We start from the raw sequence: 19,612 nt of genomic DNA on the forward strand, positions 1-19,612 counted from the left end.
CAACTCATCAAAAAGTAGATAGAATATATTATAGATGAGTCAGAAAAGGAAATACAGATGGCCAGTAATAAATGTTTAATCTCATATATAAAATAAGAAATACAAATAGCATTGAACTTTCAGTGTAAGGCTAGACTGAGCACCCATAGGTACCTCTCTTTCAAGGTCTTTATTTTTCTAATTTCACCATTACATACCCTTATGTGTATCACCACATTATTACCGTCACTCTACAAATAAGGAAACTAGGACGTAAAGTAGTTAAATCATTTGGCCAAAGTCAAACAAATAATAAAAGCGGCAGAGCTGGGGTGTGCACTCAGCATTTGAACTCTAGGATCTACCCTCCAACCCTCCATACTATGCTACCTCTAAATGAATTAAAGCATATTTGGGAGTGGCCAAGACACTTTCAGAAGATCTATGAAGTTAAAACTTTGCAAAATAATAGCAAAACATAATTTGGCTTTTCCACTCTTTCGTGAGTGTGGCAATGTCATTTTCCAGAGGCTTCATGACATGTAATGTTGCAAAAGATTAAATGCAGAAGCAGATACGAGAATTCAGCTGATTTCCATTAAGTCTCATATTAAAGAGATTTACAAAAAAGTAAACAAAGCCACTCTTGTTTGGAAATATGTAACTTTTCCATGAAAATATTTATAACATGTAATTAGTTTATTTGAAATGAATTTATAAATAGTCTTAAATTTCTCACTTTTAATTTCTAATTGGTAAATATAAATAGATAAAATCCACATAAGCAAAAGCTCTTTGTATTCCTCAATAATTTTTAAGGATGCAAAGGGATCTTGAGGCCACAAAGTTTGAGAACTACTGAATTAAACAATTACCTCCAGTCAACTGACAGCTGAGCCAGTTAGGCCTCTATCCCCCTTCACTCGCATATACAGAGGGAACCTTCTGGGAATCTGTGGCTTTTACCCCAGGAATAAAATCTCAAGAGGTCTTCTGTAGCCTAGAGCAAAGTATGGTAAGGAAAAACATTTGAGATGGTACCATATCACTATCAGCTGTTCTCTCCTTCCTGGGCACAAACTTTTGCACAAGTGCAAACTATCTATTGAACAGCACCTGTGTTCACTAAATGGCCCCACTGTGGCATGCTAGCAGATGCTCTCTGTTAGGGAAAGGGACGTGCTTATCTAGTATCAACAGTAGAAAATGTCCTAGATGACAAAGGAGTGACTGATATTTATAATCTGTTGTGCCTGAAAAGACACCTGATTCTGGTTTTCCATTTACAATACTGCAGTGGCTCACGCCTGTAATCCCAGCACTTTGGGAGGCCGAGGCAGGCAGATTGCCTGAGGTCAGGAGTTCAAGACCAGCCTTCCCAACATGGCGAAACCTCGTCTCTACTAAAAATACAAAAAATTAGCCGGGGGTGGTGGCGGGCACCTGTTATCCCAGCTACTTGGGAGGCTGGGGCAGGACAATTGCTTGAACCCAGGAGGAGGAGGTTGCAGTGAGCCAACATGGAGCCACTACACTCCAGACTGGGTGACAAGAGCGAAACTCCATCTCAAAATAAATAAATAAATAAATATAAAGTTTCCTTTTAAAATAAATTTAGTGGCCAGGCGCGGTGGCTCATGTCTGTAATCCCAGCACTTTAGGAGGCTGAGGTGGGCGGATCACCTGAGGTCAGGAGTTCCAGACCAGTCTAGCCAACATGGCGAAACCCTGTCTCTACTAAAAATACAAAAATTAGCCAGGCATGGTGGTTTGCGCCTGTAATCTCAGCTACTCAGGAGGCTGAGGCACGAGAATCACTTGAACCCAGGAGGCAGAGGTTGCAGTGAGCTGAGATGGTGCCACTGCACTCCAGCCTAGGTGACAGACTGAGACTCCGTCTCAAAAATAAAATAATAAATTTAATTTTCAAAATTGAGTTGATTTAAAGAAAAGTGTTAAGAAAATGTTATATATATGTAAAGATGGCAAAAATTGTGAAGTGAAGGAAGTTTGAGAAACATTGCTAGAAAGCAAATCATTAGTCTGTCTCGGGTGGGTCTTTGATGTAGTAGTTAGGGGTCTGAGAAAAATGAGGCAGACATGAGGTAACTCCAGACCCCCACGCTAAGGGAGATAAGAAGCAAGGAGGAAGGGCAACTCTGCCTGAGAGTGAAAGGTTGCAACTCTGCACCCTGGCATTCTCTAGTCTCTACTTGTTCCTTCCCCAGTAAATTTGCTTACTGGTATGTTTCAGTCACACAAAGCTTGTGTTCACCCCTATGTGTCTTCTACTGCTACTCAGTCTTCATTGGAGACCTAATTTTCTCTTAAAACTCTTCATGATTGGCCAGGCGCAGTGGCTCATGCCTGTAATCCCAGCACTTTGGGACACCGAGGTGGGTGGATCATGAGATCAGGGGTTCGAGACCAGCCTAACCAACATGGCAAAACCCCTTCTCTACTAAAAATACAAAAATTAGCTGAGCATGGTGGCGGGCACCTTAATCCCAGCTACTCAGGAGGCTGAGGTGTGAGAATTGCTTGAACCTGGGAGGTGGAGATTGCAGTGAGCTGAGATCGCACCACTGCACTCCAGCCTGGGTGACAGAGCGAAACTCCGTCTGAAACAAAACAAAACAAAACAAAAAAACACTTTATGATCAGCCAGGTGTGTTGGCTCATGCCTGTAATCCCAGCACTTTGGGAGGCTGAGGCAGGCGGATCACAAGGTCTTGAGATCAAGACCATCCTGGCTAACATGGTGAAACCCCATCTCTACTAAAAATACAAAAAAATTAGCCAGGTGTGGTGGTGGGCGCCTGTAGTCCCAGCTACTTGGGAGGCTGACGCAGGAGAATGGCATTAACCCGGGAGGCGGAGCTTGCAGTGAGCCGAGATTGCACTGCTGCACTCCAGCCTGGGCGACAGAGCGAGACTCTGTCTCAAAAAAAAAAAAAAAAATAGAAAAACACTTTATGATCATCTGTCTGATAAGGAATTGCTACCCAGAATATATAAAGAACTCTCTACAACTCAACCACACACACAAAAAACCCAATTAAAAAATGAGCAACGGACTTGAATAGACATTTTCCCAAGAAGATATACAAATGGCCAATAAGCTTATAAAAAGATGCTCAGTGTCACAAGTGAAATGCAAGTCAAAACCACAGTGAGATACCACCTCACATTCATTAGGATGGCTATTATAAAACAAAAACAAAACAGAAAATATGGAGAAACTGGAACACTTGTGCACTGCTGGTTGGAATATAAAATGGTGCAGCTCCTAGGAAAAACAGTTTGGCAGTTCCTCAAAAATTTAAAAATGTTGGTGAGGATATGGAGAAACTGGAACACTTGTGCACTGCTGGTTGGAATATAAAATGGTGCAGCTCCTAGGAAAAACAGTTTGGCAGTTCCTCAAAAATTTAAAAATGTATTTACCATATGATCCAGCATTTCCACTTCTGGGTATAAACCCAAAAGAAAGCAGTAACCCTAACAGATGTTTGTACACCAATGTTCATAGCAAAGTTACTCACAAAAGCCAAAAGGTGGAAGCAACCCAAGTGTCTGTTGATGGATAAATGGATAAACAAATGTGGTATATACATATAATGGAATGTTATTCAGCCTTAAAAGAGAAGGAAATTTTTAAATGTTAGAAGAGAATCGCTTGAACACATGCTACAACATGGATGAAACTTGAAGTTATTATTCTAAGTGAAATAATGTCATCATGAAAGGACAAATATTGTATGATTCCATTTATGTGAGGTGCCTATAGTAGTCAAATTCATAGAGACAGAAGGTAGCATGGTGGTTGCCAGCGGTGTGGGGAGAGGGGAGCAGGAAGTTCTTATTTAATGTGTACAGAGTTTCTGTTTGATATGCTTTTGAAAATTTTGGAGGTGGATGATGGTGATAGTTGCACAACAGCATGGATGTACTTAATGCCACAGAACTGTTCATTTAAAAAATGGTTTTACTGGTAAATTTTATGTTATATATATTCAACCACAATTTAAAAAAAACTGTTAGGAACTGTTATCCATATAACTTAAAATACGATCTGAATTGTAATATAATATGTCTCAAGTGAAACAGATAACGAGACATACAGCACAGATGACCTCAAGGTACTAACCAATCCCTGCTCACAAACCACAATATTTAATGTAATTTGCATGGCATGGTTATCTGTTCTTTTACTCACAGATTAAAAATTTAGACAGATAGAACATAGTATTTTGGTCTCCATTTTAGGCTTTTCTTTTGCAACCCTGGTAATATTACAATACAGCAGGCTGGAGCCAAAAAGGAAGCAGTGGGGCTCTGTTGTGCCAGGAAGTTACCCCAAAACAGAAGCACCTGTTATCCAACTAATGTGTGATGCAACCGTGCTTGGCCAGGGAGTTACAGTGCTACAACAACACTTGTCCAGGACCTACATATTCAGATCCTTGGTTTATCCAGATCATTTTGCTGGGCAGACTTTCTTTTTACAAAACAGTACATGTGCTGTACAAAAGCTTAAGACAATGATAAGCACTTTTTTAATAGGAAAGGTGATCCATATTTCAAAGCATTTTCATAATTTTATGTTTTTTACCAAGATACTATAGTCACAGTTTTCTTATGAGTAAATGGTTGGTTGTTATTTATGTATTTATTTTTACTTATTTATTTATTTAATATTTTTTTGAGAGAGAGTCTCACTCTGTTGCCCAGGCTGGAGTGCAGTGGCACGATCTTGGCTCACTTCAACCTCTACCCCCCAGGTTCAAGCGATTCTCCTGCCTCAGCCTCCCAAGTAGCTGGGATTACAGGTGCATGCCACCACACCCAGCTAATTTTTGTATTTTTAGTAGAGATAAGGTTTCACCATGTTGGCCAGGCTGTGGTTGTTATTTAATATATAATATTAGAAACTGCATAAACTAGCAACATTTCTCCAAGAAAGAGATAGTTTAGAAATGGAAGCACAGCCGGGCGCGGTGGCTCACGCCTATAATCCCAGCACTTTGGGAGGCGGAGGTGGGTGGATCACCTGAGGTCAAGACCAGCCTGCTCAACATGGTGAAACCCTGTCTCTACTACAAATACAAAAGTTAGCTGCGTGTGGTGGCAGATTCCTGTAATCCCAGCTACTTGGGAGGCTGAGGCAGGAGAATCGCTTGAACCTGGGAAGCAGAGGTTGCAGTGAGCCGAGATTGTGCCACCGCACTCCAGCCTGGGTAACAGAGTAAGACTCAAAGAAAGAAAGAAGAAAAAGAAATGGGAGCAGCTCTTTAATCTTTTCCTTCTGCGTGTGGGTTCTCTTGCTCCTTACTCATTGCTGTCCCGTATGCTGTTTTTCACTCCCAAATGCCACCTGTATCTAGGAAGCTTTCATCCTTGACCAAATCCTGGAGCACTATGCAACTTCCCCAGCCCCAGTATAGAAGCAGGAGTATTAATTCTCAGGTCGAACATGAATCAGTGCATACAATGATCTTCTACTTTGGTTTCTTATTCTTGCAATTGTTTTGCCAGTGAATAGTGTCACTAGGTAAGCTACATGTAGCTCTTTGGCTTCCAATGGCTTATCATTGCCTCAGAGGCTTCTGTATTATCCTTCAGCGATTTGTCTTTGAAATGAAGCAGAAGGAAAGCCTGCCAGTGGTTTCTTGGGGCCCTTTATTCTCCTAAATTTTAGAGATATGGTACCTATCTAGAGGTCTTTGGTAAAGCAAAATTTGCTGAATAATAGAGTGTGTTGTAGAATCCTAGAGGTTTCTAGTATTTTCCGTAATTGTCTCTTATTAATGTAGGGTCTCTCTGGACCCTGCAGCTGGCAATCATTACCCCTGTCAACACTCTCTCTTTACAGACTCTAATGCTTCATCAGCTCAACATAGCATCCACGTCCTCAAAACCTTCCATCACAGTAAACATAAGACTCGGTAAGTGTCTTGAGGCTTGAAAGAATACTCTCAAGTCACATCATCCCAAAGTGATAACAATATTTGATTAATTAGGAAATATTGGACATTTATATGAGTGGAATTATCATTTTCTCAAACACTGCATGAAAATTGGGTGCCTAGTAATTCGATGCTATATTGGATTAAACTGTAGCCTGCATGACTGCGTTGATGAATCTTGCAGGAATTCAAATTATGAAGATAGTATCTGAATATTCATGTTTGAAAGATGTTTGTTTGTTTGTGTTTACCGAGTCTTATGTTTACTATGATGGAAGGTTTTGAGGACGTGGATGCTATGTTGAGCTGATGAAGCATTAGAGTCCGTAAAGAGAGAGTGTTGAGGAAATATGATAATTCCACTCATATAAATGTCCAATATTTCCTAATTAATCAAATCTTGTTATCACTTTGGGATAATGTGACTTCTGTGAGAGTATTCTTTCAAGCCCACCTTTGGCCTGCATTACCTGCCTTTAGGCCATTGCATTAAAAGCATGTAGCAGGGAACACACTTGGCACATATAGGCAGGTGCTTGTCCTAGCAGCCCAGCCCAGCAGGGGCATATGACTCCATCGGCAGGGTTCCAAATTCATATTAGTGTTGTCTGCTTGCCAGGTGGTATACAACTGTGCGGTAGTACTGAATTCTTTCTTTTTACAATGCTGTTTTCCATCTGGCTTTGATTCTTTTTTTTTTCCTCACAAAGTATACTTCCAGAAAAAGGAATATACATCAGCTATATCAAAAAGGACAGGCCATCTTAAATCAACATTTAAAAAACTAGATTTCATTTGCAAAATTCTGAAATAAATTTTGGATGTTTTTCTATATGCAAGTTACTTTCATATTCGAAAGAAGATTGACCCGTTTATATAAGTGAATAAATTTACCTGTGGAACACTACAAATATAAAAGCTCTGTCAAAAGGAGGCTTTCTCCCAATATTTTTTCTCCATTCTTTCTTTGTAGAATCCCTAGTTTTTAGAGGGCCTCTCTCTGTCCAGAAAAAGATTGTATTTCTCCACTTCCCTTGTAACTTGGCGTGGCGATGTCTGTCCAACTGGACATAAGCAGGAGTGGTGCATGGAATTTTCAGGAAATGTCCTTAAAGGGAAAAGGTTCTACTTTCCTCCTTTTTTTTTTTTTTTTTTTTTGAGACGGAGTCTCGCTCTGTCGCCCAGGCTGGAGTGCAGTGGCACAATCTCGGCTCACTGCAAGCTCCGCCTCCCGGGTTCACGCCATTCTCCTGGCTCAGCCTCCCGAGTAGCTGGGACTACAGGCGCCTGCCACCATGCCCGGCTAATTTTTTGTATTTTTAGTAGAGACGGGGTTTCACTGTGTTAGCCAGGATGGTCTCGATCTCCTGACCTCATGATCCGCACGCCTAGGCCTTCCAAAGTGCTGGGATTACAGGCGTGAGCCACCGCGCCCGGCCTATTTTCTCCTTTCTGGCTACAATGTTAATGTGAGAGCTGGAGCGTGAATACACACCTTGGACTATGAGTGGAAACCATGTACTAAGGATGATAGAGCCAAAGATAAGAGCCGGGTTTCCTGGCATCGTGGGACAGCGCGTCACCTCTAGAGAGACTACTACCTCTCTAGAGAGATTTTTAATGTGAGTAAGAAAATAATCTGCTTTTTTGATAAACCACTGTAATTTTGCATTTACTGTTATTCGTAGCTAAACTAATTTAAATGGGTAAGCCCTCAAATATGGGAAGAAATTATCTCCTTTTGAAAATACACCATACTGGCTGGGCGTGGTGGCTCACAGCTGTAATCTCAGCACTTTGGGAGGCCAATATGGGTGGATCACCTGAGGTCAGGAGTTCAAGACCAGCCTGGCCAACATGGTGAAACCCCATCTGTACTAAAAATACAAAAACTTAGCTGGGCGTGGTGTTGGGCGCCTGTAATTCCAGCTACTCCGGAGGCTGAGCAGGAGAATCGCTTGAACCTGGGAGGCAGACGCAGTGAGCCGAGATGGTGCCACCGCATTCCAGCCTGGGCAACAAGAGTGAAACGCCATCTCAAAAAAAGAAAAGAAAAGAAAGAAAATATACCATACTGATGATACTGTACTCCAAGTTATTTAGTTTGGCCTAATGGTGGCGTCTCCATGAAGTAATTCAAATCTGAATGATGTTTCTATTAAAAAAAAAATACAACTCACTCCAATTTCTTTTTCTGTTGGCGTCAGTACCTTGAATATGATGTTCACTTCCTTTGAATAAATAGCATCTTGAAAAGTGGAAGTAGAGTATCTAAAGCAAACTCAAACCTGCTTTGAAAAAAAAAGGCAAATTCAGTAACATTTTCAATGCTTGTGTCTAATGCAATTGTGAAAAAAAATTAGTGCCATGGGTAATTTATGTCCTGATGAATTCAAAAGATTGGGTGTTGAATTAATGGTGAGTTTTGCACTGAAGAGGACTGCTGCTATATTCTTTGTTGACCTGTATGGTAATTGCATATATTTGCTTTTAATTATCAATTAAACTGTATGTTTATGTGCTTTTCTGCATTATATCTCATAAAGGATTAAAGAAGTGAATTTTGTGGTTTCTTTTTAAAATATACCTTTTACTTTTAAAAGCCAATATTTTGTTTTTGACAAGAATGAAGGTAAATTACAAATTCATATTATTGTAAGTTTCTCAACCAAAAATTTATTGCTTTGCTTAACAAATTTTTTAATCAAATATATGTGATATTTTAGTGGAAGCCATCCAGTAGTTTTAACTAAGGATAATCTCAGAAAGTTATCAGGCTTTCTATGTATAGCATCTCCTTAGCTAAACCTATTAATATATTGGATCTAGTTGAAATATAACCACCTCAAATCTTTTATAGAACAAGGTTAGAAAAAAAATCAAAGTTTAAAAGTTGAGGCCAGGCGCGGTGGGTTACGCCTGTAGTCTCAGCACTTTGGGAGGCCGAGGCAGGCAGATCACGAGGTCAGAAGATCGAGACCATCCTAGCTAACACGGTGAAACCCCGTCTCTACTAAAAATACAAAAAAAATTAGCTGGGCGTAGCAGCAGGCGCCTATAGTCCCAGCTACTCGGGAGGCTGAGGCAGGAGAATGGGGTGAACCCGGGAGGCGCAGCTTGCAGTGAGCCGAGATCGCGCCACTGCACTCCAGCCTGGGCGACAGAGCGAGACTCGGTCTCAAAAAAAAAAAAAAAAATTGCAGTACCAACTTTTTTGTACTGTTTACCTATATAACAAGTTTACCTATATAACAAAACCTGCACATGTACCCCTGAACCTAAAAAAAAAGTTAAAAGAAAAAAAAAGTTGCAGTAAGGTTCTAAGAAACCTTCCATAAGAAATATAACTAATGGCCGGGCGCGGTGGCTCACGCTTGTAATCCCAGCACTTTGGGAGGCCGAGGCGGGCGGATCACGAGGTCAGGAGATCGAGACCACGGTGAAACCCTGTCTCTACTAAAAATATAAAAAAATAAGCCGGGCGTGGTGGCGGGCGCCTGTAGTCCCAGCTACTCGGAGAGGCTGAGGCAGGAGAATGGCGTGAACCCGGGAGGCGGAGCTTGCAGTGAGCCGAGATCGCGCCACTGCACTCCAGCCTGGGCGACAGAGCGAGACTACGCCTCAAAAAAAAAAAAAAAAAAAAAAAGAAATATAACTAATATAAACTCCTACTCATAGCTTGATTAAATAAATAATGAAAAAAGGCCGAGTAGGGTGGCTCACGCCTGCAATCCCAGCACTTTAGGAGGCCAAGGCGGGTGGATCACGAGGTCAGGAGATCAAGACCATCCTGGCTAACACGGTGAAATCCTGTCTCTACTAAAAAAAATACAAAAAAATTAGCCAGGCTTGATGGCAGGCGCCTGTAGTCCCAGCTACTCGGGAGGCTGGGGCAGGAGAATGGCATGAACCTGGAAGGCGGAGGTTGCAGTGAGCTGATACCGAGCCACTGCACTCCAGCCTGGGCTACAGAGCGAGACTCCATCTCAAAAAAAAAAAAAAAGAAAGTTATTAGCTATCACAAAACAATGATCTGAAGAGGTTAGCTGATTTTGGACACTCATTTCATAAATGGCTCATATAAATAACAAAAGTAACTAATGGAAGTGTAAAATTAAAATATATTAACTCTGAATTGAGTCTAAATGAATCCACGATGATTAAGAATTCTTACCCACCCACTTCAAAATGGAAGCATCAATTTCCAGCAAATACATTTTACTTCTCTTTACATGAGTAGCAGTTGCTAAATCTTTTTTTTGTTTGTTTTTTTAATTGAGATGGAGTCTTGCTCTGTCGCCCAGGCTGGAGTGCAGTGGCACGATCTCAGCTCACTGCAACCTCCATCTCCTGGGTTCAAGCTATTCTCCTGCCTCAGCCTCCCAAATAGTTGGGACTACAGGTGTGTGCCACCACAGCCAGCTAGTTTTTGTATTTTTAGTAGAGACGGGGTTTCACCATGTTGGCCAGGATGGTCTCGATCTTTTGACCTCATGATCTCCCTTCCTCGGCCTCCCAAAGTGCTGGGATTACAGGCGTAAGCCACCGCACCCGGCCATGCTCTTTTAATGTACTCACAGTTCTGCACTATTCTCATCAGCCTAGCACTCAGTGGAAATATTGAGCAGAGATGCTAGCTGGGCTTCCTGGGTCGTAGGGGCTGAGAAAGCTGTGAAACTCACTCATTTCCTGCATCAGGACTTACTTTGGTTCTGGATGAATAATATTGAAGGTATATCCTTAAAATATTCCTAACATCAGAATTTGCGCATGTGTTTTCTTCCCCAAGAAAGCTATAAACAGTGAAAATTTTGCTGTAAGCTTTCCTGTGTCCTCTCTCCCTCTCTCCCTTCCCCCTCCCCTGAAACTAAAAGGAATGTTAAAAAACCCGTTTTTCTGTGACCAGCAGACCTTATCTATGCTCCCAATTCCAATTCCCTGTAAACACAATTTGTAAAGTCTTGTGAGATCCTGTCTCCTTTGCCATGCCGCTGCCAGGTTATAAAGTAGATAAAACTTAAGTTACAATTCTGAGAAGAGTTGCTTCTCTTTCTGTGACCAAATTCCAACAGCTACTTTTAGATCTTTCTGGCATTATCTCCCCTTTCTTCTGGAGCTTTTCCAAAGGTCTGACATTTGGACATCTACCAATCACCTTCAAGATCTGAGACATATTAATTGTCTTTGTTTCTCGCTTTGGTAACATCTTCCTGCCGCACGTATTTCCAGCCTTAAAGAGTTTAAAAGGTGATGAAAAATCTAACACTGGCTACCCACTCGTGACCCCTTCCACACTGGAAGCTTTGTACTGTCACTCTGCTCGATAAAGTCTACAGCTCTTTTTCTCTCGGTCCGATCCCTCTCTCTCTCTCGTCATGGGCTACCGCCACACCAATCCTTTGGCATGGCTAAGGCAAGAACCTTTGGCGTTACAATTTCAACCTCTAACAAATACCTGCCTTACTCATAAAGGACACCTATTACATCTAGAGACAAAAATTTAAAACTGAATGATACTTAGTCCAATCTCTTCATTTTAATAAAGAGGAAACTGAAGCACAAGGAATAAATGATTTGTCACATAACACAGCTAGAAACAGGGTTTCTTGATCCCTACCTCATTAAAATACAATTCATTGTCTTAACCATCAGTGAGATTTGTGATTGGAAGCAGTAAGAGGGGACCCTAGAAACAGGCCAGACTTAGCAGAAAAGAAAACGCTTGTTCACAGAGCTGCTTCTCAGTAAATCACACCAAAATGATCACCTGCAAGACTATAGAGGCCAAACTATTATAGACGCCAAGAGTTGGACTCACGAAGGCAGTAAGTAGGGAAAGGGATGTGGTATAGTAAAATGTTACTAAGAAAGGACTTCAGGCAACGACAGACACGTATAAATAAAATCCACCTGGAGGGTGGGCGCAGTGGCTCACGCTTGTAATCCCAGCACTTTGGGAGGCCGAGGCAGGTGGATCACTTGAAGTCAGGAGTTCGAGACCAGCCTGGCCAACATGGTGAAACCCCGTCTCTACTAAAAATACAAAAATTAGCCGGGCGTGGTGGTGGGTGCCTATAATCCCAGCTACTCGGGAGGCTGAGGCAGGAGAATCGCTTGAACCTGGGAGGCAGAGGCTGCAGTGAGCCAAGATTGCACCATTGCACTCCAGCCTGGGCGACAGAGTGAGACTCCGTCTAAAAAAAAAAAAAAAAAAATTCACCTGGAATGTGGCCTCAGAATCCCTCCATCAAAGCCATGCCTTCTTTACTCACTTGTCTCTCAAAACTTCTTTCTCTTCTCCATCTTGTTTCCCCATCAATGCTTCCTTCAGTTGCTTATTTTAGTCAGATTATTCTGCACATAATTTTTTTTTTTTACATGGCAGGGAGAAAGGTATAAAGTACAGAACACATAGGCAGTGTAATTCTCCTAAGTCCTGAATTCCCTTGACTTAGTCTTAGCTACAATTGTATAATTTCCCCTATATATTTAAGGGTAGTTTAAAAATAAAAGGTTATGTTTCCCTTTAGAAGAACCATGGGATTGCTGCATGATGCACCTAATGGTCCACATTTTTGGAAAACAAACTTGAAGAAAAATAAAGAAGTATTAAACTTATATATATATGTGACTAGAATACCTCCTGCCTATGAAACTTGTTAGAGGATTAAATACATTTAAAGAAATAATCCAGAAATGCTTCTATGAAATTTAGCAAATAGAGTGTTAAGTACCTGAAAAGAAAGAAGATTGGGAGGCTGAGGCAGGTGGACCACTTGAGCCTAGGACTTTGAGACCAGCCTGGGCAACACAGCGAAACCCCATCTCTAAAAAAAAAAAAAAAAAAAAAAAAGGTTAAAACTAGCCAGGTGTGGGGGTGCACCGGTAGTCCCAGCTACTGGAGGGGCTGAGGTGGGAGGATTGTTTGAGCCTGGGAGGCTGAGGCCACAGTGAACTGTAATCACACCACTGTACGCCAGACTGGGCGACAGAGTGAGATCCTGTCTCAAAACAAAACAAAACATGATGGGTGTGGTGGCTCACGCCTGTAATCCCAGCACTTGGGGAGGCTGAGGCGGGTGGATCACCTGAGGTTGGGAGTTCGAGACCAGCATGACCAACATGGAGAAATCCTGTCTCTACTAAAAATACAAAATTAGCCTGGTGTGGTGGCACATGCCTGTCACCCCAGCTACTCGGGAGGCTGAGGCAAGAGAATCACTTGAACCTAGGAGGCAGAGGTTGCAGTGAGCTGAGATCATGCCATTGCACTTCAGCCTGGGCAACAAGAGCGAAACTCCCTCTATTAAAAAAAAAGAAAAGAAAAAGAAATAAGATAGCAGAATCTTACTCTCCAAATCTGCTTTCTTTTTCTAATATGTACTTTGAAAAAATATGCAATATTCCTCTTGGTAAAGCATTAACTTAGTGATTGGATTGTGCATGGCAGTGGCAGCCAATACATCGTTAATCTTAGAGGACTGTTGACTCTCATCAGTTGTCAAAAGGTAATGAAGACTGAGAATTCCTCAGCCCTATGGATAACACATGAGTACAGGCCGATTTGTATTTATTCCATGATCCTATTTTAGTCCCTTGTGGATAATGGAATCCCACTGTGTTATCTGTCTTTTTCCTTCCTTCCTTCCTTCCTTCCTTCCTTCCTTCCTTCCTTCCTTCCTTCCCTCCTTCCCTCCCTCCTTCCTTCCCTCCTTCCTTCTTTCCTTCCCTCCCTCCCTCTCTTTCTCTCCTTGCTTCCTTCCTTTTCTTTTTCTCTTTCTTCTTTCTTTCTTTCCTTTCTTTTAATTTCTTTCTCTCTCTTTCTTTCTTTCTTTCCCTCTCCCTTTCTCTCTGTCTCTCTCTCTCTTTCTCTTTCTTTCTTTCATCAGGATCTCACTCTGTCGCCCAGGCTGGAGTGCAGTGATGCAATCATAGCTTACTGCAGCCTCAAACTCCAGGGCTCAAGCGAGCCTCCTATCTCAGCCTCCTGAGTAACTGGGACTACAGGTGTGCACCACTACACGTAGCTATTTTCTAAAAAATTTCTGTAGAGACGGGGGTCTCACTATGTTGCCCAGGATGATCTCGAACTTCTGTCCTCAAGCAATCCACTTGCTTCGACCTCTCGAAGGGCTGGGATTATAGGCGTAAGCCACCACACCCAGCCCCGATTAGGTTATTTCTTTTTAAAATATCTCTTATATTTTCAAGTAAATTGACATTTGTGAACTTTTTATTTCTATCATTTATTGTTATTATAGAAATTATCATCTTAAAGTGTGAACATGTAAACATCTGGCTTCTGGAGATTGTGGTCTACCTAATTCTGAACCCTAAAAGTTTGCATCTAGGGTTGCTTAACCCTATCTGAAAAATAGGAAAGTTCCAGCTCAGACTCTGGAATAATTCACATCCTCTGTATGTGGTGGATAAGAAACGAGATCTTCAGCCCAACACTGGGTCATCTGATCCTGTTTCCCCAGTATTTCCAGGAAGTTGATTCTTTATTTAGACTTCTGTGCCTGAGTCCTTGCCTTCCACATTGGTACATCAGAAACCTGACTGCGGCTTTTCTCCCTATGCCTCACTGACCCCTTTCCCTGCAAATTGGACTCTCTTCTATCTCCCCATTTCCATCTAGCCTAGTGAATGAGTTGCTCCTCTGCACGTCACTTTCTGTGATCAAATTCCAACAGCTACTTTTAGATCTTTCTGGCATTATCTCCCCTTTCTTCTGGAGCTTTTCCAAAGGTCTGACATTTGGACATCTACCAATCACCTGCCTTTGTTGACAAAATGTGGTAGAGCTAGAATGCAAGGCCAGATTTCATCACCTCCAAAGACTGCTTGTCTGCACCAGATCCAACCACTGTTTATATGGACATTTTGAAAAGGTTCCCCAGATGAAGGGCCAAGATAGTGGCTCATGCCTATAATCCCAGCACTTTGGGAGGCTGAGGCAAAAGGATTGCTTGAGGCCAGAAGTTCAAGATCACCCTGGACAACAAAGTGAGATCCTGTCTCTAAAAATAAAAGTAAATAATAAATGTTTACAAATGTTCCCCAAATGAGAGATTTAGCAGAGCAAGTTCTGCAAAGAAGGCCTCTTGCAAACATTGGCTTCCTAAACAGTCAACTCACTGGGGCAGAAGCCAACTCTCTTAATCTAGTTGATGTCAGTGTAACTGAACGCCTGTTAGTCGAGGTGAGACACTGTCCCCTAGCACGCCTAGGGCATGGAGGTAAAGATGACCCATGATAAGGTGGCCTCATTTGGTAGCAAAGGCAAATTGAAGATTTCTTGATCCATAAATCAGTCTATAAAAAATAAGTAAGACTTTGGACTAACAGTTGGTAGATTTTGGATACCTGGGGTTTTTTCTTGTTTTGTTTTGTTTTTGCCTGTTTGCAAGCATCCAACACCCCTCTCGAATCAGTGTCTTGCGGAAGCAGAAGAAAAGTAATACATCTATTGTATTTTGAAATGAAAGCAAGAATTATTTTGCTGCAGAGCTATAGCTTAACATTTCTAGCAAAATGTGGATCCTTCTTCTCAATCTTCATTTAGGATGCTGTGACTACAGCCCTCTGTTTAGTTAGTGGAATTGAGAACAAGGCCCAGGTGGATGATTGAGGACTAAACCCCAAACTTGCCTTGGATCACTCCACTGTTTCAGGTAAGATCAGGAGGTAGTTAACTCTAAGTTATACAAATTGTCTGCAGTAGCATGAGAGTACACCTTTCAGATCTCCTACTGCAGGAAGCATAATTTATTTCCAGCCCTAGCTGCTGGTGTGCCCAGCATTGAGGCCACACTTCCTGTGGGCTGCTCCCAGTCAATGACTGAGTATGGCAGGGATACCAAGGAGGCCCCTTCCTGGGAGGCAGAGGCTCCTCTAATGGGCAACTTAGGTTCGCCGACTCCCTTTTGACCTTGCTGAAACTTTCTTAGAACTACAAGGCAGTCTATGGCCTGTCTTTCCTCCTTCATCCCTCCCTCCCTGCCTCCCTCCCTCCCTTCCTTCCTTCCTTCCTCCCTTCCTTTCTTTCTCCCTCCCTCCTTTTCTCCTCTTTCCCTCTCCAGTTTCTTCCTTTCTTCCTTCCTTCCTTTCTCCTCCCTCCTCTCCCTTCTCTCTTCCTTCCTCCCTCCCTCACTCCCTTCCTTCCTTCCTTCTTTCCCTCCTTCCCTCTGTCTTCCCAGGGGGCAGACCTGTGTCATGGTCTGATGGCTCTCCTATCACCCTCTTGTTTCCTCCTCATTATCCCTCCCCAGTGTTTTCGCCAATTAATCTCTTATCCAGCTAATCCATTTTTGGCATTTGCTTGTCAGACCACCTGGACTAAATCATTATTTAACTAATTTGTTTTGCATGTGTAATTTAGGATCAAACATCACTTCTGAGTTCAGGGGCACATATCATTCATTAGAAGGGGCAAGACCTAATGCTGAAAAAAAAAAAAAAACCAGTATGTGCATTCTGTGGATCAACTGACTCTGTTGACCTAAACATGTAGAACAGTATTCCAGTTCTTAATACTTTAAAATCTCTAGAGCAAGTCCTTATAGCTTGGAAGAAAACCATTGGAAAGCCAAAAGGAAAGAAGTGGCACCAGCCAATTCTCCTCATTCTAGGTCCAGGGCAATGAACTTAGGGAGGAGGTCGTGCAAACTGGAAACCATAGCCCTGTCTCATGGCTTAACTAGGGATGGTTAAGGCTCTGAGAGGCAGGTTGTCACCTCATTATCTATCCACCCATGCACAAAGTGAAGTCCATGGAGCACTCACTCTACGACCAGCACTGGTGGGCCCTGAAGATAACAGAGGTTATCCTCAAGAAACTCAAGTCTATGGAGAAGATAGGCTTGGAAACAGACAGACTGATGACACAATACAAGCCCTAAAACTGAGATGTGAACTGACTTGGAAAGTATGATAAGAACACCTCCAACTGCTTGGCAGATGGAAAGGCATTTAAAGTGGAAATTGAAGGACAGAAGAGATGGTCAGACAGTGAAGATAAGTGACATGAAGGAGCTCCATTCACAGAGAGCAAAATAGATACATCTACAGTCTTTTTCTTCTTTTTCTTTTCTTTCAGCCAGGGTCTCACTCTGTCACTCAGGCTGGAGTGCAGTGGCGCGATCTCAGCTCACTGCTGTCTCAACTTTCTGGGCTCAAGTGATCCTCCCACCTCAGCCTCCCAAGTAGCTGGGACCACAGGTGGATGCCACCATGCCCAGCTAATTTTTATTTTATTTTTGATAGAGATGAGGTCTCCCTATGTTACCCAGGCTGGTCTCTGACTCCTGGCCCAAAGTGATCCTCCTGCCTCAGCCTCCCAAAGTGCTGAGATTACGGGTATGAGTCACTGTGCCTGGATTTTTTTTTTTTTTTTTAAACACTGAGATCCTAGGAAACAAATTCACAACCTTTTAAGGTGTTTCTGGGGTGCCACAAGATGTTTCTGCCTGCTGCTTGGCACTGGGCTTGCTGGCCTTGCTGCAGGCACTCGGCCTTCTCTCCCTTCTCCAGGATGTCCAGTTTCTTCACACTCATGCTGTTTATTCAGAACATCTTCACCCAGCCTAGACTGTGGACCAGACATGGGGACAACGTGAGCAAGACAGACAAGATCCCTGCTCTCCTGCATCTTGTATTCTGATGGGGGAGACAGAAGATAAGGAAATCTCAACACTTTGGGAGGCCAAGGCAGGCAGATCACTTGAGGTCAGGAGTTCGAGACCAGCCTGGCCAACATGGTGAAACCCCATAGTGATAGAGAAAACAGGAGACCTGATGAGCTCTGATAGAGGCAGACCTTTCCTCTATCATGGCTTTGCATGCTCCCTTTGGTTAATATGATGGAGAGGATGAGGTTGACTACTTGAGAGTGGGTGCTCATGGCCTTCCTGCTAAAAGGCCCCATAGCCTTGCATTTCAACAATCCCATGTTTAATGTCTTGGAGTAAAGGGTGTGGTACCACCCTAACTTTGAATGTTATCCTCAGCAGGTTAAATCCGATTAGGAAGGTGTTTTTGGCTGGGGGCAGTGGCTCACACCTGTAATCCCAACAGTTTAGGAGGCTAAGACAGGAGGGTTGCTTGAGGCCAGGAGTTCGAGACCACCCTGGGCAACATGGTGAAACCCCCGTCTCTACAAAAAATTTTAAAAATTCGCTGGATGAGATGTGGTGGCTCGTGCCTGTAGTCCTAGCTACTCAGGATAGTTTGAGCCCAGGAATTCGAGGTTACAGTGAGCTGTGATGGCACCACTGCACTCCAACCTGAGCAACTGAGACCCTATCTTCAAAAAAAAAAGAAAGTATTTCAGTCTTTTAGTTTCCTAGAGCTGCTGTAACCAATTATTACAAAGTAAGTGGTTTAAAACAACAGAAATTTATTCTCGTACAGCTCTGGAGGTTAGAAGTCTAAAATCAAGGCATATTCAGGGTTATGCTCGCTCTGAAGTTTCCAAAGGAGGGTCATTCACTGCCTCTTCTAGCTTCTGGTGGCTGTCTGCAATCTTTGTGTGTGTGTGTGTGTGTGTGTTTTATTTTTATTTTTGAGATTCAGGCTGAAGTGCAGTGGCATGATCTCGGCTCACTGCAATCTCGGCCTCCCAGGTTCAAGCGATTCTTGTGCCTGAGCCTCCCGAGGAGCTGGGACTTCAGACCCACGCCACCTCGCCCAGCTATTTTTATTTTTTTTTTTTTTGAGATGGAGTCTCACTCTGTCGCCCAGGCTGGAGTGCAGTGGCGCGATCGAGCTGCAAGCTCCGCCTCCTGGGTTCACGCCATTCTCCTGCCTCAGCCTTCCGAGTAGCTGGGACTACAGGCACCCACCACCAAGCCCAGCTAATTTTTTGTATTTTTAGTAGAGATGGGGTTTCACCATATTAGCCAGGATGGTCTCCATCTCCTGACCTCGTGATCTGCTCGCCTTGGCCTCCCAAAGTGCTGAGATTACAGGTGTGAGCCACTGTGCCCAGTTTTTTTTTTTTTTTTAGACAGAGTCTCACTTTGTCACCCAGGCTGGAGTGCAGTGGCACTATCTCAGCTCACTGCAAGCTCCAACTCCCGGGTTCACACCATTTTCCTGCCTCAGCCTCCTGAGTAGCTGGGACTACAGGCGCCCGCCACCACGCCCTGCTAATTTTTTTTTTTTTTTTTTTGAGATGGAGTCTAGCTTTGTTGCCAGGCTGCAGTGCAGTAACACAGTCTCAGCTCACTGTAACCTCCGCCTCCTGGGTTCAAGCAATTCTCCTGCCTCAGCCTCCTGAGTAACTGGGATTACAGGCACACGCCACCACACCCAGCTAATTTTTGTATTTTTTTTTTTTTTTTTTTTTTTTTTTTTTTTAGTAGAGACAGGGTTTCACTGTGTTACACAGGATGGTCTCGATCTCCTGACCTGGTGATCCGCCCGCCTCGGCCTCCCAAAGTGGTGGGATTACAGGCGTGAGCCACCGCACCTGGCCATTTTTTTGTATTTTTAGTAGAAACGGGGTTTCACCGTATTAGCCAGGATGGTCTCGATTTCCTGACCTCGTGATCCGCCCGCCTCGACCTCCCAAAGTGCTGGGATTACAGGCGTGAGCCACCGCACCCGGCCTTTTTTTGGTATTTTTAGTGGTGACACAGATTCAGTATGCTGTGGAGGCT

At 43.0% G+C, this 19,612-nt stretch overlaps 1 long non-coding RNA gene across 1 annotated transcript in view; it reads left to right on the forward strand.

Annotated features, from left to right (window-relative positions):
- The first annotated feature begins 14,970 nt into the window (after positions 1 to 14,970).
- The window catches only part of LOC115831220, a 69,239-nt gene continuing 64,597 nt past the window's right edge, over positions 14,971 to 19,612 (forward strand). Inside the window, exon 1 of the long non-coding RNA XR_004026743.1 lies at positions 14,971 to 15,625. This is a non-coding gene — a long non-coding RNA (uncharacterized LOC115831220). The remainder of the gene's footprint in view (positions 15,626 to 19,612) is intronic.

The sequence above is a fragment of the Nomascus leucogenys genome, chromosome 18, assembly GCF_006542625.1.
Source record: "Nomascus leucogenys isolate Asia chromosome 18, Asia_NLE_v1, whole genome shotgun sequence".
NCBI lineage: Eukaryota > Metazoa > Chordata > Mammalia > Primates > Hylobatidae > Nomascus > Nomascus leucogenys.